At 44.1% G+C, this 15,165-nt stretch overlaps 1 protein-coding gene across 2 annotated transcripts in view; it reads left to right on the top strand.

Moving 5' to 3' along the window:
- LINGO1 (leucine rich repeat and Ig domain containing 1) overlaps positions 1-15,165 on the top strand; it is a 489,212-nt gene that overhangs the window by 40,750 nt on the left and 433,297 nt on the right. The window lies entirely within an intron of this gene.

Consider the following 15,165-nt stretch of genomic DNA (forward strand, 5'->3'; position numbering starts at 1 on the left):
TCACTATTCCTTCAACTGAGTAGCAGCAATTTCTGTTGACGTCTTCCTAGAGTTTTAAGTAGCCATGTCTGAAAGCAGTAGACTTTTCCAAAAAACTGCCATGTAGTAGTTGGTACAAAAGTTGATGGGTGGGCTTGACGCAGTCCTGCACTCACACACAAGTGTCGTAGCTCTGCTGCAGTTGTGTGGTCTTTTGGTAACAAGGCAGAAGACTTGTAGATATTCAAGAGTAAGATCACTTCCTTGATCACGGGCTCTCCTAAATCAGCAGTGGAAGTATTGACATCATACACCATGAAGAGTGTAAATGTAATTCCTGTGAGTAAGCATGTTCATGATATACTGTAGACATAGCTGACATTTAACGAACAAGAACGTCAAGAAGACAAAAATGATAATTTCCTTTCTCTCTCTCTCAATGCCTCCATGATGGGTTTGCCCAGTCCATGTGTCACTCTCACCAATGCAGATTTGACTCATCAATGCTCTCACAGGTCACTTGTAGGAACGGGGGACTATTGAGTCTTGTTCAGGCTTCAGCCTGAATGTTAAAGGATCTATGCCGAGCCTATCAGGCAATCTCTAGAACTCAGTACCTTGGACAGGTCACTTCTGCAGAGTAAAGTCTGAAATCCAGGGTAGATTTGCCACCTGTGGGAAACTGGAGTCACCGTTGACCTGCAGAACCCTTCTGAACCAAGGGTGATCCATGGACCACAGTGTCGGTCATCAAAGCTCTTGGATGTACCTCTGGAAGCACACGAGTCAAGGACATTGCAACCCTCTCTGTACTTTTTAGTGTTTGGGATGCATTAAGTGTACCACATCGAAATAGCTGCTTATGCCGCTGTTGCTAAAATGAACCTGAATTATTAGAATGGCTGGGATGATAGATGAAAACTCTCCAGGAGACTTCTTAAGTGGCGTCTTAAGTAGTGATGTCGAAATCAATAGGTTGTTCCGGAGACCTGCCGTGTCATAAAAGCCGAGCACAAAACAGAAGCAGTAGAAATGGGATGCTATAACCAAAGTTGTGTCAGATGCTCGTTCCAGGACCAGCCGGTTTGCTTAATAGCTTCAAAACGGGCAACGTGAAACAGTTGCCTCCATATTTCTGTCACGCTCCATTGCCTGCTAACTGGCAATAGTTTTTGTCCAGGAGGAACTACGTATGCACCCCCAAATGGCTGGTTCCTTTTTTCTCTCCCCTATATGTCTGTAAGTGCTGACATTTATAACTCTGTAGAACAGTAAGTTGCATTCTTGGCATCTAGGGCTGTGCTTCCTATTGGTTAAATGTGGGGCCCATCTGATTGGCCTCTGTGGGGAGAGGGGGTAGACAGGAGGAGGGACCCTTGGGTCTGATTGTGTGGGATTAGAGCTGAGCCTTCTTGGCTGGGAAGAAGTGAATGGAGGCAGGATTCATGCTCCGGGTGGGTGAATTTGTGCCCTTCCATCGTGAGATACTTATTTCTTTATTTCTATTTGTTTATTTAGCTTCTATACCACCCAGCAGGCCAGAGGCCACTCTGGCCAGTTTACAGCGATAGAAATAAGGCATAATAACAGTAACACAAGAAGGCAACAGAACCAAAAATTAAAATATAAATAAAATGTCCTCATACTGTGTCAAAGCCATGCTTGCACTGTGTGGTCACAGCCCTACACCTATGATCAAGTTCTCTGAGCTTTTAGAAATCGGGACTTCTCCAGATGTTCATCTGAGCTGGGCGTAGTTCTGAAACATCTCCGGAATACCAGGGTGCATCACAAGAGGATGTGAGATAAGAGTTCCTCTAAGCATATACAGAATGCCTTACCATCCAATCGGTAACAACCACACTATCCAAGGAACTGGAAAATTACTCGGTTTTGATTTCTTTGGGATCTTCCCAAACTTTCTTCCTGTCCTTTTAAATTGTGAAGAGACTTCTTTTGGGGGGACAGTTTTGGAATTCCTACACATTTTAGTAAATGTGCACCTTTATTTATACATGTTACCTTGCTAACACATATTCCCAATTGATTGAAGGAGAGGTGGAGAAAATGTGTAGCCCAGGGGTTTCCAGGGATCTAAATGCAGCCACCAGGCCTCCTGCATCCCAGTTTTTATCCTTCTGCCCTAAAAGTGGCTCAAAGGGATTTTTTAATACCCTACAAGGCTGTGGGGGGGCATATTTGCCATTTTCTGTTCCCCTAGCAGCTCTCCATGCTGCAAAAGATGTTCCTGACCACTTTATCAAAAGAACAATAATAGTTTTTTTTAAAAAAAAATATTTCGGCCACTAGAGGGCAGGAGGGGGCTATTTTTAGGGAAGTGCACTAGCGCCAAAATTTAGATTCAGAATTCAGAATTTTTTAAAAATCCAGAATTTCTGGATATGTGGAACTCTATTACAATCTGTATGGATATTATATAGTCATTGTTTTCCCTTTTAAAAACAATACTATTTTTAAAGGAGTTCCTGTGTGGCATTCTCAAAGTTGGGAGAACATAGACCACTTGACTCATCACGTCCCCCTCTTTTCCGCCCTGAGGAGCAGCCACACAGACGAAAGTCTCCAGGGCCCAGTTATGGAGGGCCTTTGTCTGCCCCGGCACTCTTTCAAACAGGGAGATCCATCAAGGACGAGGTGGTGCAGTGAGTTTTCTGCTCACCATCTCTCCATCCAGACGAGATGTATAAGAGTATTAAAACATGGATAAAGGGATTACTTTCCTAAACTAGACCTAGTAAGTGGGAGTAAGTTTACGGATGGACAGAACCTGACAGTGTTGCCCTAAAAAACTGTGCTAGAGAATATCTCAGAATAGATTATGGGATGGCTTCTGTGATTTACTGTGTGTTTGTGTTGATGGATAGCTCTTCACAATCCCAAGGGGGTAGCACTGCCTGACAAACCCACTGCCTCCAAAATGAGAAATTAATAGCGTCTCTTTCTTTTTTCCCCCCCTGTCAAGTTGTTTGCAGTTGATGCAGTATATCTCTGTGCAAAACCAGGGTCCTTTTCTTTTGAGTGTGCACAGAAATGCAGAGGGAACACAGAATGAGCGCAAGATGCAAAATACCCATCCACTGCTTCTAAGACTTAAAAGTCCATGCCACCAAACCACCGCCGTCTTTGTTTTGTGAAATTCAAAATCCAGCGAAAAGATTCTCCCTGCGGGTGTCAGAACATATATTTCCCTCTTGCCGAGGAGGGGAATAATTATGTAATTTGTAGCCTTGTGTGAAAAGACGAGACAAGCAAGGATTCACACCCATATACAATCCCTTCCATTGTGTGTAATTAGGAAAGCAGCCAAGTGGGAGCTGGGGGGGGGGTTCAGAGGGAGGAAGAGAGAGAAAGAGAGAAAATCAACCAGCAACAATCCTTGAGTGTTAATACCAGGTTCAGCGCAGCACAGAAGAAAAAGCTGTCACCTCTGAACAATATCCTGCTAATGATCTCCACTTTCCAGAAACACAACATTCCCCCCCCCCCGCCACCGCCAATCCCCAGTTTAGCAGAAGAAACCTCCTTTAATCCCCCTCAAGGCACCAAATGCTGGCTGGGAGGGGGAAAGAATGTTGTGTTTATTCTGGGAACTCTCCAGAGTATTATTAAGACAAAATTATAGAAATTTAGAATAGAGACGTATCAACAGAGGCAGCGCCGTCACAACAAACCCCATCCACCGGCCTCATCCCAGCCTCTTTTAGAGTCTAAGGAAGGGGGAGAGATTAGCTTGTGGGAAGAGCCCACATGCATGCCAACAACAACAAGTTATGTGGTGCCACACAATGTAAGCTTTGCCACACTCAAGACCAGTGGCAAAGCTTACATTCCAACCATAGGCCTTTTCTGAGCGTTCGCAGAATCGTAAAATCATGGAGTTGGAGGGGGCTGATAAGACCATCTAGTCCAACCCCCTGCTCCAGGCAGGGATCCAAAGCAAAGGAGGTCTGATAGGCGGTGGTCCAATTTTCTCTTGAAGACCTCCAGCATCGCTGTTCTAACCGTTAAGTAGTTTTTCTTGATATTCAGGCTCAATCTGGTTTCCTGTAGCTTGAACCCATTATTACATGTCCTGCACTCTGGGATGATGAAGAACTGATCCTGCCCCTCCTCTGTGTGACAGATGCTTTCAAGTATTTTAAGAAGTGCCATCGGATCTCCCCTCAGTCTTCTTTTTCCCAAGGATCAACATGCCCAGATCCTTAAGTCTTTCCTCACAGAGCTTGGATTCCAATCCCAGGATCATCCTGGCTGCCCTCCTCTGAACTTGTTTCAGTTTGCTGGCATCTTTCTTGAAGCGCAGCATCCAGACCTGCCCTCTGGATGAGGCCTAAACTGTGCTGAATTAGAGGGGGAACTAGTATCTCACAGGATTTGAAGACTGTACGTCTCCTGATGCAGCCTAAAATCGCAGCTGCCTTTTTTGGAAGCCATTCTGTTGGCTCATGTTCAGCTTTTGATCTCCAACCCTTCCAAGATCCTTCTCACTCGTTGTCTTCCTGAGTCAAGTATCTCCCCATCTGTGCATTTGTGGTTTTTGTCCCCTAGATGTATAACTTTCCACTTTTCCCTTTTCCAATTTCATTCTGTGGCTTTCCGCCCACTGCTCCGGTCAACTGACAATTGACTAGTATTGACCTGTTCATGAGACACATGAAATGTTTGATATTCATGGGCATAGCTCATCTCTAATTGTCTGCCACAGTCATGTTCCAGATGAACCATGCATGGCGTAGGCCAGTAATTTGAGTTCCCAGATGTTCTTGGACTGCACCTCCCAGAAGCCTTCCCCACCAGCTGTGTTGGCTAGGATTTCTGGGATTCCAAGAACATCTGGGGACCCAAGATTGGGAACCACTGTTATAGGCAATGCATTCTTACCATGCACCTGTATGGGAGCTAATGTACTCAAGCAGTCAAGATTCAGCTGTCAGTAGGGAGAACTGCCCCATGGAAGGCCACCCATGGCTATACTTAGGAATGCCTTTCTCTTGAGCCCCATCTCCCTACAGGAATCTTCTTTTTCTTCTTCTGTTGGGGGAGTATGTGAGAGTTCTCTCATAATCTAGACTTCATTCTTCAGCTTTAAAGCCTCCCGTTCAGTGATTTTTCACTTCAGTTAAAGAGGCAATTTCTTGGAAGGAGAGAGAATTGGCAGGAGAAAGACTGAGGAGGAGAGATGTTAGCATTTTCCGTCGACAGCTGAAGTGTGCGACTACTGAATTTGTCAGGGTGAAAGAAGGAAGGCGATCCTGCAGAGTTTTGAATTTCATGTTAAATTCCTCTAGCTGCACATCAGAAGTGGAGGGATTCACAGCACAGAATAGCTTCAAGGTCCCCAGAATACGAGTCCACCTCTTTTTCTCAATAATGGGCACTTACAGTCTCAGTAACTCATGCAGAGACATTTGTAAGAGGAAGAATAAAAGGTTTTATTATTACTCACAACTGAACAGATCAAACAGCACACTGACAAACATGACTGCTTTCAGCAAACAAACTTCAGCACTCTAGAAAAGAAAAGAGAATCAATGAGTGGAGATGTAGGACTCTCTTTAGTGCTGGATAGAATGATAGTTACCCCAACCCATAGGAAGTGGAGATACTAGGTTCCCTTCCCTGCAGGCACAAACTGGGAGAAATAGACCATGGACTGGTGTGTTTTTCCAGTATTCGGGGGTAGTTTGTGGGTAGTCACAAACCACCCTGATTCATCGTTTTTCAGGTTTGTGCCCATCTCTAGTCGAAAGATACTGCCTTTGCCAGTGTTTAAGGTGAAAATTGCATTTCAGACCTTGCCTTTCAAGAGAGTCTGGTGTCTGAGCAGCTTCTGTTTCTTCCGCCAAAGAGTTATTTGACTCTTTTGCATTAGACCTCCCAGACAAATGGCTTTTAAATGAAACCCCTCTGCTACCTTGTTAAACCTCCTGCCCAGGTAACCTCTTGGCTGTTGTGATTTATAGACCAGCCCTTAACATTTATTAACTTCTACAGCGCTTGCCCTGCTCAATTGGGCTCTTTCTCTTTTTAAGCGGCTGAAGGTGGCAGCCAGAGCAGACGATACCTCTTCTCTCTCTCTCGCTCTTACTTGCAAAGGAGGCAGAATCTGGCTTTCTTGACTTGACGCGCACCCACCTGTGCCTGCTGATCCAATTCTGTAGGAACGGACAGGTGCAGGATAAGCAACCAGGCAGGAAAGTAGAGCAGGGCAAGCGAAAGGGAAGGGATCCTAAGGGAGAAAAAAATGGAAGGAACAGCAAAAGAGCGAACAGAGATTAATGAGGCAAACTCAAGGAAAAGGACGTTAAGGTGCAGGGATGATCTTGATCTTCACAGATGCTTGAAGGTTGTATGTTTGCAGAGAAGCAAGTGCTTCGCTTTTAAGATTTCTCGACCAGAAGGCATTGTGTTGAACCATCACCATCACCATCATCTTGGAACTACAGAGCTGAAAGGGAGCCTATGGATTATTGAGTCCATCCCCCGCCAAGGAAGCACAGTGGGGAATGGAACTCCCAACCTTCAGCTCTGGAGCCAGAGACCTGAACCACTGAGCTATTCAGCCGTTCAGTCTTGGTGTCTTTCAAGTCCTGTTTTTCTCTTGCCGTCTTGCTCTCGCACAGCTTCTGGCCTTTGCATGAGAGGAGAAGGAGGATCAACATTCTCCTCATTGGAGAAGGCAGCAGGGAGTGTGCCAACACACTTAAGAGAGCCCTTGCCTTGACCATGATGTTGTGTACAAAACAGAGAAAGAAGCCTGTGTTCTTCATCCGAGCTGCCAATGGTCTCTTAACCACTACCCCCTTGAGAAGCAAAACACACAACGACGGGGTGATATTTCAAAAAAAGATGCACCCAGCCCTTCCAACGTGTCTCATTCTTTAAAGTCAAGAGAACAAAGTGGCAGCTCTTGCAGGTTTGTGCAATTTCCATGGGTTGCTTAATTTGCACAAAAGCTGTTTTTCACATCTTCAGGAGCTCTGACGGGGATCCATAGGAATCGTTCGCAATAAGGAGCAAATTCTAGGGGCTTTGACTTGTCATTTATGAGAAGAAAGCAAGGGAGCATGTAGATCCTCCGTGTGAATTCTCTGAGCCAGCATCTTTCTGCAATCACTCTGGTGAAGTGAAATTCCAGGAGACCCAAGAGCCCATATGTGAAAATCACTTCTCATGAGCCAAAAAAATGGGGGAGGACCAATTTCACCCACAGGTGTTTTGAGGATGAAACTCAGCCTAAGCATGCCTGTTGTATTTGTTTTGAAAAACAGAGGTTCATTATCTATATTTTTCTAAGCTATACTGTATATCTTTTCCTATGCATACTTTTTTAATGCCCATGTTCCAGAAATGTGCATTCTGTCCAACATATTCTTGGATCGGCAGGGCAAAAACTTGACAAGAGGTTCAGATCGCATGTCCTTCCAGTTGCACTTCTTATTCCGGTCCATGGTCCGCTCTGGAGAGGGCAAACTCATTAAGCTAGTGTGCATTTATGAACCCAGCCGTATTTCCCTATGTTTGCAGAATCATGACAGTGTCTCAGGCAAATGCTGAAGTGTTTGCCCATTTCTATTCAAAACACAACCTCCAAGTTAAGCAAGCTATGCTTCTTAATTCTTTTTAAAGAGCTTATTAAGTTTTTAGCTCTTCATTTATCAAATCGGAAAGGAAGAATAATATCTAATTCATTGAAGAAATAACACACAGAAAACCTCACACAGCCCACTTCAAAGTATAGGAGCAGGCTTAGAATCATAGAATAATTGAGATGGAAGGGGCTTAGAAGACCATCAAGTCCAACCCCCTGCAGGAATTCAAATCAAAGCAGATTTGACAGAGGATTCAGTTTTCTCTTAAGTGCCGCTAGAATTGGAGCGCTCACCATTTCCCTAGGTCAATAATTCCGTTGTCGTACTGCTCTTACAGTTAAAAGATTTTTTTCCTGATATTCAGCTGAAATCTGGCTTCTTCTAGCTTAAGCCCATTGTTACATGTCCTACGTTCTGGGATGACTGAGAACAGATCCTGCCCCTCTTCTGTACGACTACCTTTCAAGTTTTTGAAGAATGCTAGCCTAACTCCCCACGGTCTTCTTTTCTCAAGGCTAAAACATGCCCAGCTCTTTCGGTCTTTTCTCAATGGTGTTGACCAGGTTATTTCAGTTATCTACATCTTTAAAAATCGGGGGGGGGGGGGGAATAAACAAACGGCATGGTCTTTACCCAATTCAAAAGAAAGAGCAGGTGACATTTTTATCAGACCACTAAAAAAAAAAAAAATCAAAATCAACGCATGCTAGCTTTTGACCCATACCAGTCTTTATTAGGTTGGGTACTTCTGTGTTGTGGAGGGGGAGAAAAAACATATGTAAATCTCCTGGCAGATATCCATGCCAGGTCTGTTTCTTACGAGTGAGTTCCCAAATGCAGGCTGCAAACACAGGTCAAGTATATAGGCTTCAAGCTACATCCAAGGTCTCTGTTGGATGGATTCTCTTCCCCAACTCACCCATCAAAGGGCTGTCGAGCATTCAGCCTTTCCTTCATTGCCTAAAGTTCCTTATGGGCCAGGAATTTAATTGCACAGAAATGTGCATCCTCAATGAATCATTCATTTTCTGGTGGTGTGTATGTGGTGCTTGTGGGTCCACGTGTGTATGTGGTGCTTGTGGGACACCAAAATTTCAGAGACACAGTTTAGCCAAGTGTTGGAGACCTTAATGCTTAAAAACAACGTTCTCGGTCTCCTTATCATCTGAAGGTCAGGAGTCTTCTGGAGCTTTACAACACACCACTGAGGTGTCTCATAGGACTGAGATGATGTAAATGAACAAGAACTAAGAATTAAATGAGTAGTGATGACATCTATAGGTTTAGCTTTCTTTTCCTTCTAACTGTACTATGGCCAGAATCCTGTTGGTTAGTTACACCAGCATATGTGCACTGGTGTAAACTGTAATATCAATTTGCTAGATAACTAGCTGTCATTCATTTCCCTCACTGCACACCTGCTCATGTGACTGGCGTGTGATGTGGAAGACAGATTGGTGATCTATTAGTGGTAGCTAATGCAATTTATGTTGTTGCATTTATACCAGCAAAACAAAGCAATAAAATGCTGCCCTATATTTCTGTATTGGCCACCACAAGCTCTTCTGTAGGATTACACTGACTTGGGATAAAAGAGGATAGGTAAAGGTAAAGATTCTCCTTGACATTTAATCCAGTCGTGTCTGACTCTAGGGTGCGGTGCGCATCCCCGTTTCCAAGCCATAGAGCCAGCATTTGTCCGTAGTCAAGTTTCCGTGGTCATGTGGCCAGCGCGACTAGACACGGAACGCCGCTACCTTCCCACCGTGGTGGTACCTGTTTATCTACTTGCATTTGCATGCTTTCGAACTGCTAGGTTGGCAGAAGCTGGGACAAAGCAACAGGAGCGCACTCCGTCGCATGGATTCGATCTTACGAGGGCTGGTCTTCTGACCTTGCAGCACAGAGGGTTCTGCGGTTTAACCCGCAGCGCCACCATGTCCCAAAAAGAGGTTAGTGAGTCATAAATGCTGCTTAGAGGGCCTGCAGCTCAGCTAGCGTAGGCAGTAGGAGAAAAATATATATAAAGAAGGACAGAATTTTATTAGTAGGTAGCATTAAGATCCCTGGTGGTTTCTGCAGGTCAAGCTGAAGTCCAAATAATTAAATGAATTAAATCTCCAGCCGCTGTGAAGAAGGCCATTCAAAATCTCTTTCTGAATTCTGTCCAATGGGCTCCCTGTGATTTAAGTGTTGGTTTCTGCACAGTGTCTCTCTTGTTATGGTTAGTGAATTTCCTTCATGAAGCATTATTTACAGCAATGCATCACACACCAACCCACACTGTTTGCGGTGGTGTCAGGAATCAGTAGGTGGCATCCGAGCGTCGGTGTTGACTTAGTTAGGGTGGGAATTGAAAAGGGCTACAACCAAGTCTCTGAAGCCATTTGCTAGGCTTAGGGCAAGTTGGAGGGGGGGAGAAAAAGGGTTATTTTTGTAGCACCCAGGGCTCCATGGAGTTTCCCTCCCCCATGTCCTCCTGCAAAGAAAGACTATCAAGACATGTATGTATTTTGCACTTCCAGACCTCTGCCTATGGGTGGTTTGCATGGGGATGGTTACAATCACAGTTCCAGCCTCCATCTGACCCACCCACCCCAAGTCAAACCTGGAAGTAGACATCTGACTAATATCGAGTTTTCTACCTTTTTGATGTGTCCAGGCCCAGTGGAGGCCACAGAGGGGCCAGGAGTGCAAATTTAGATCCTAAACATTGGATGCTAAAAGTTGGGCTGGTTGAGGATATATTGTTTAGATCCTTAACCCATTTGGTCAAGTTGGAGGCAGTATTATTCTTTCTCCCCTGTGGAGCAAGTACATTAATCATATATCCCAAAGACTTCACCATTCAATGGAATCGAGTGCCTATCTTATTCAATGTCAATTTCCTGCGTGATTTTAAAGTGCAAACAAAAGTATCCAGTTACAAAACAAAGCAGTCAGAGGTTCCAGTTACAAAACAAAGCAGCCAGAGGTTAACAACACTAGAGTAGCATAGCTGTCTGTCAAAGCAATTTACCATCCAACTCAGAACAGTTTTAACTGAATACAGATAAAAGCAAATATGTTTCCAAGTCCCACTTTTAAAAGGTCAAAAAGATGGCTCCGTATATATTTTATTAATAATGATGATACATAGAGATGGGCATGAACCCCCGGTTCAGTGGTTCATGCCTGCTCATCCTTTGCCTGAACAAGTGTTCAGTGTTTCCCAGCCCATCCTTCAATGGCAGGCATCCACCTCCAGGCAGCACCCCAGCTTCCTTGCCCACTGGAGGAGGTGGGTCTGGGAAGCATCGAACTTCCTGTTGAGCTGAAGGATTAACTGGTGGTTTGTGTCCATCTCTAATGGTGTTGGTGTGCCATCAAGTCGATCTCAACTTTCTCAGTATGATCAGTAGTAATTTGTCATTTCCTTCTTCTGGGGGCATTCTGGGACCTTGTTGCTTGTGCAAGACCATATCGGCTGGCTCTTCTCCAACAAGCTGCTTGTTGGAGATTCTCATCCAGGTGCTCCTACCCACCAAGCTGTTAAATCAGCCCAGGGTATAGTCGTGCCCTGCTTTATGATTGCCCCGTTTAACGACGAATCCGCTTGATGGTGAGGTTTTTGCGATCGTTTAACTATGTTCAGTTCCCTGCTTCGGGAACGGATTCTCGCTTTACGACGATCAAAAACAGCTGATCGTCGGATTTCAAAATGGCCACCGGCTGAAGAAAATGGCCCCCCGCTGTGCTTAGGGACGGATTCCTCGCTGCACAGTTATGGACAATGGCTGCCCCTATGGAGGATCTTCACTGAATGGTGAGTTTTCAGCCCATTGGAACACATTAAACGGTTTTCAGTGCATTTCAATTGACTTTTTAATTTTGCTTTATGACGTTTTCGCTCTACAGCGATTTCGCTGGAACAAATTAACATCGTTAGGCGAGGCACCACTGTATGCTTGTTTGAGGGGAAAGCTTTGAAAAAGAAGAAGCCATTGGTGAAAAGTCCCTGCCTATCTTACATAGCTTGAAGTGTTCAGGAACAGAGGTAGAGATAATCATATCCAAGGTGAATGGATATTATGCGATGACTTATTCTTCTACGATTGCTCTTCTTTTCATTATCTAAAAGTGGGAGAACGTCTCAAATATCCTTCTAAAGTACATCACGGTCTCTGGGAATTGCAAATATACAGTACATAAAAGTACAAATAAATAAAATTGCAGGGAGAAAGAGGTTCTGTTTCTCTGAAGCTGTTTTTAAAAATGTCAACATTGACTTAGGTAGGCCGAAGACATAATGTACTTTTGACTTGAGGAATGTTCCTGCTAAGCTAATATTTTGAAGAGGAAATGCGTGAAGTAGTGGAGGTTGTTGATTTTGATTTAGTGTGTGTGGCGAGGTAGACTGCTTTGGATTTGAGTCCAAACAGTAAAGGAGCTATAAAAGACCCCAAACTTGTGGGTGATAGGATTCAGCACAACGGATAGCTCCCACAGTAAGAACGAAAACCTGGCTTGGATTGACTGCCCTCTTGGAAAGAGAGTTCCCAGTGTTCTTTGACAGAAACTCCCCCAGTGCCTCAGGAGGTATTACAGCCTGGGGAATTCTGGGAGTTGTAGTCCAAAAACCACACACATGTACACCTTTAGTCACCAGCTTCTGATGTGAGTATGAATTTGAGTTTTTCCACAGCATGTCTCTTTCTGAGATAATAAAGTAGATGTGAGCTGGTGCTTATAATAAGAAAGATAAATCTCTCTACATCTAGTCTGGTTTAATGGTTTAAAATATGAAATACCTGTTTTTCTACCTTTTCTTTCTGGCCTGTTCAGATGACTATTATTTTCTGGTTGCATTTTGGTTTTCTTCTCCAAAACCAGCAGCTTGAACTAGTATCTCTCTCTTGCTTTTCTGAAGTCTATTCCTTCAGAAAATTCTGTAACCCAGTGGTTCTAAAGATGGCTTGTTATAGATAACCCGCAGGCCTGTGTTATTTTATTTATTATTCCCGTCTCTCAGCAAAGCTCCCAAATTTCCTCCTAATGAATACTCCTCCTAAAAATGTTGGTGTAGAAGTTTCTACAAAAATTCTCTGAATATTTCAAATGTTCAGTGAATGATTCGGGTTCACTGGCAGAACGTTTGCTAGAGGTCTTAGACAGAGGAGCAGAGGGTTCAAACAGGGACCCCAGATCTCTGTTTTCAAACCTGTCTAATCTAGTATTTATGGATTAGAAAGTGGCGATGTCAATCAGCTTCACTTTGTCTTGTGTTCAATTTATTTATTTATTTGTTCAAAATATTTGAGCCTCATGGCACAGTAATTAAACTGTAGTATTGCAGACAAGACTCTGATCATGACCTGGACTCAATTCAAGGTGGTTGGCTCAAGGTTCACTCAGCCCTCCATCCTTCCAAGATTGGTAAAACTGAGCACCCAGCTTGCTGGAGTGGAGCAATATGTAGCCTGCTTAATTAAATTGTAAATTGCCCAGAGAGTGCTTTAAACGCAATGGGGTGTTATAGAACAGTAGTCCCCAACTGTTTTGAGTTTGCGGACTGGTTGGGGAAGGCGGGACACCCCCGTGCTCGTGCGCATGTGCAAACAGCAGTGTGGCGCTTGTCTGGGTGCACTTGCGTTTGTGTGCATGCACAAATGATGGTGTGGCACTTGTCTGGGTGCTCTTGTGCTCATGTGCATGTGCAAATGGTGGCACAGCGTTTGTCTGGACATGCTTGTGCTCATGCAAATGCACAAATGGTGGTGCGGCACTCGCATGGGCATGCTGGAGCGCACGCACAGGTGCAAATGGGTTATGCGGGGGTGAGTGCGTGAGGGGGGTGGGCCGGGAGGTTTGTCTCGGCAGCCCGGTCCAGCTCAGGCCACAGACCGCCACCGGGCTGCAGACCAGGGGTTGGGGATCGCTGGTATAGAAGAAGCAAATTTTCTTTTTTTTCTTTTTCTTTTCTTTTCTTTTCTTTTTCTTTCTTTCTTTCTTTCTTTCTTTCTTTCTTTCTTTCTTTCTTTTTTGCTTTTTAAAATGTTCTGCAAAAGCACGGACCTACGACACTGCAAAACCCAATTTTAAAAGCCAAGCCTAGAGGTCCAAAGCCCCAGGGGACAAAATAGTTTTAGCCACCTGTTAGAAACTCAGCAAAAATGGAGCCAATCTAAAGGAAGAGTTTCTCATTGAGGGTATAGCAACAGGGAAAGTTCTTCAACCCCCAAATACATTCTGTCCCAAAAATGCGGTGTGAAGATTTTTTAGAATTCATCACAAATGGACTGAAACCTTTATCCAACTGTGTGGGGCCATTCAGCATAACTGTTGCTGTTTCCTACATGGAAAGAACCATGGGGTACCAAGTAAATATGTATGCATTAAAGACAAGAAAGCCCCTCAGGTTAAAACAATGACTTGCAGAGACATCGATCCATATAGACATGGTAGCAACCCTGATTCAACCCAATCCTGGTTGCATACACCGGAAGGCGTATAGGAGTGAAACATTAAAAGCCCCACCTTGGATTTTGGTTTCTCCCATTTTTTTAAAAAAACTCTCAGTTTCATTCCAATCTAGATAGGAAGGTCTTCCAATCTGGAAAGTTCTTCTGAAGAAAGAGGTACTAAGATTCTCTCCCACCCTCTAAATGCATACCGTGAAGCCCCTCGGATTTGGAAACATAACGTTGGTTTCATAAACTGAGCTATTTCCCTTGGAAGTTAAAAAAATAGTTCCATTATCAATAAGTGGAAAACAAAGATGAGGAATATTTTTCAACAGTATTCCAGGATTGGAAAAAGCCCAAAGTTGTAAACCAGGAATAAAGAATATCTGCATATTCTAATTCAAAGCTCTTTTTGCCAATAACTAATCCTAGGAATGGCGGGGTGGTGGTGGAATACAGCAGTTAAAGCTGTGCAGACAATTAGGCTGAGTCTGGCCAGTTCTGATCAGTTTGGATCGGGTTAAGATCATATCCAGACTGGCCTCAATTACTTGGGTTTAATTTAGCAATTCAGGCGGTAAAAGAAGGCCAGAGTGTATCTCTGAAATTCTACAAAATAGCGCCACAGAAGGATAACACTAAGAGATGTGGCTAGTGGTCCATTGAGTTTGTAATCTTGAATAAGTATTTCACCAGCACTTTCTAATCGTAATGTTTTCAGAGACAGTAAAGGTAAAGGTAAAGGTTCCCCTTGACAATTTTTGTCCAGTCGTGTTCGACTCTAGGGGGCGGTGCTCATCCCCGTTTCCAAGCCATAGAGCCAGCAGTTTGTCCAAAGACAATCTTCCATGGTCACATGGCCAGTGCGACTTAAGACACGGAACGCTGTTACCTTCCCACCGAGGTGATCCCTATTTATCTACTTGCATTTGCATGCTTTCAAACTGCTAGGTTGGCGGGAGCTGGGATAAGTGACGGGCGCTCACTCCGTTGCGTGGATTCGATCTTACGACTGCTGGTCTTCTGCGGTTTAGCCCACAGCACCACCACGTCTGTCAGAGAAAGTGTGCTGTGTTAATACATTGCGCAGCCAGTTCTTGCATGCAGACCTTCATTGTCTTTGGTTTCTT

Source organism: Pogona vitticeps, chromosome 12, assembly GCF_051106095.1.
Source record: "Pogona vitticeps strain Pit_001003342236 chromosome 12, PviZW2.1, whole genome shotgun sequence".
Taxonomy (NCBI): domain Eukaryota; kingdom Metazoa; phylum Chordata; class Lepidosauria; order Squamata; family Agamidae; genus Pogona; species Pogona vitticeps.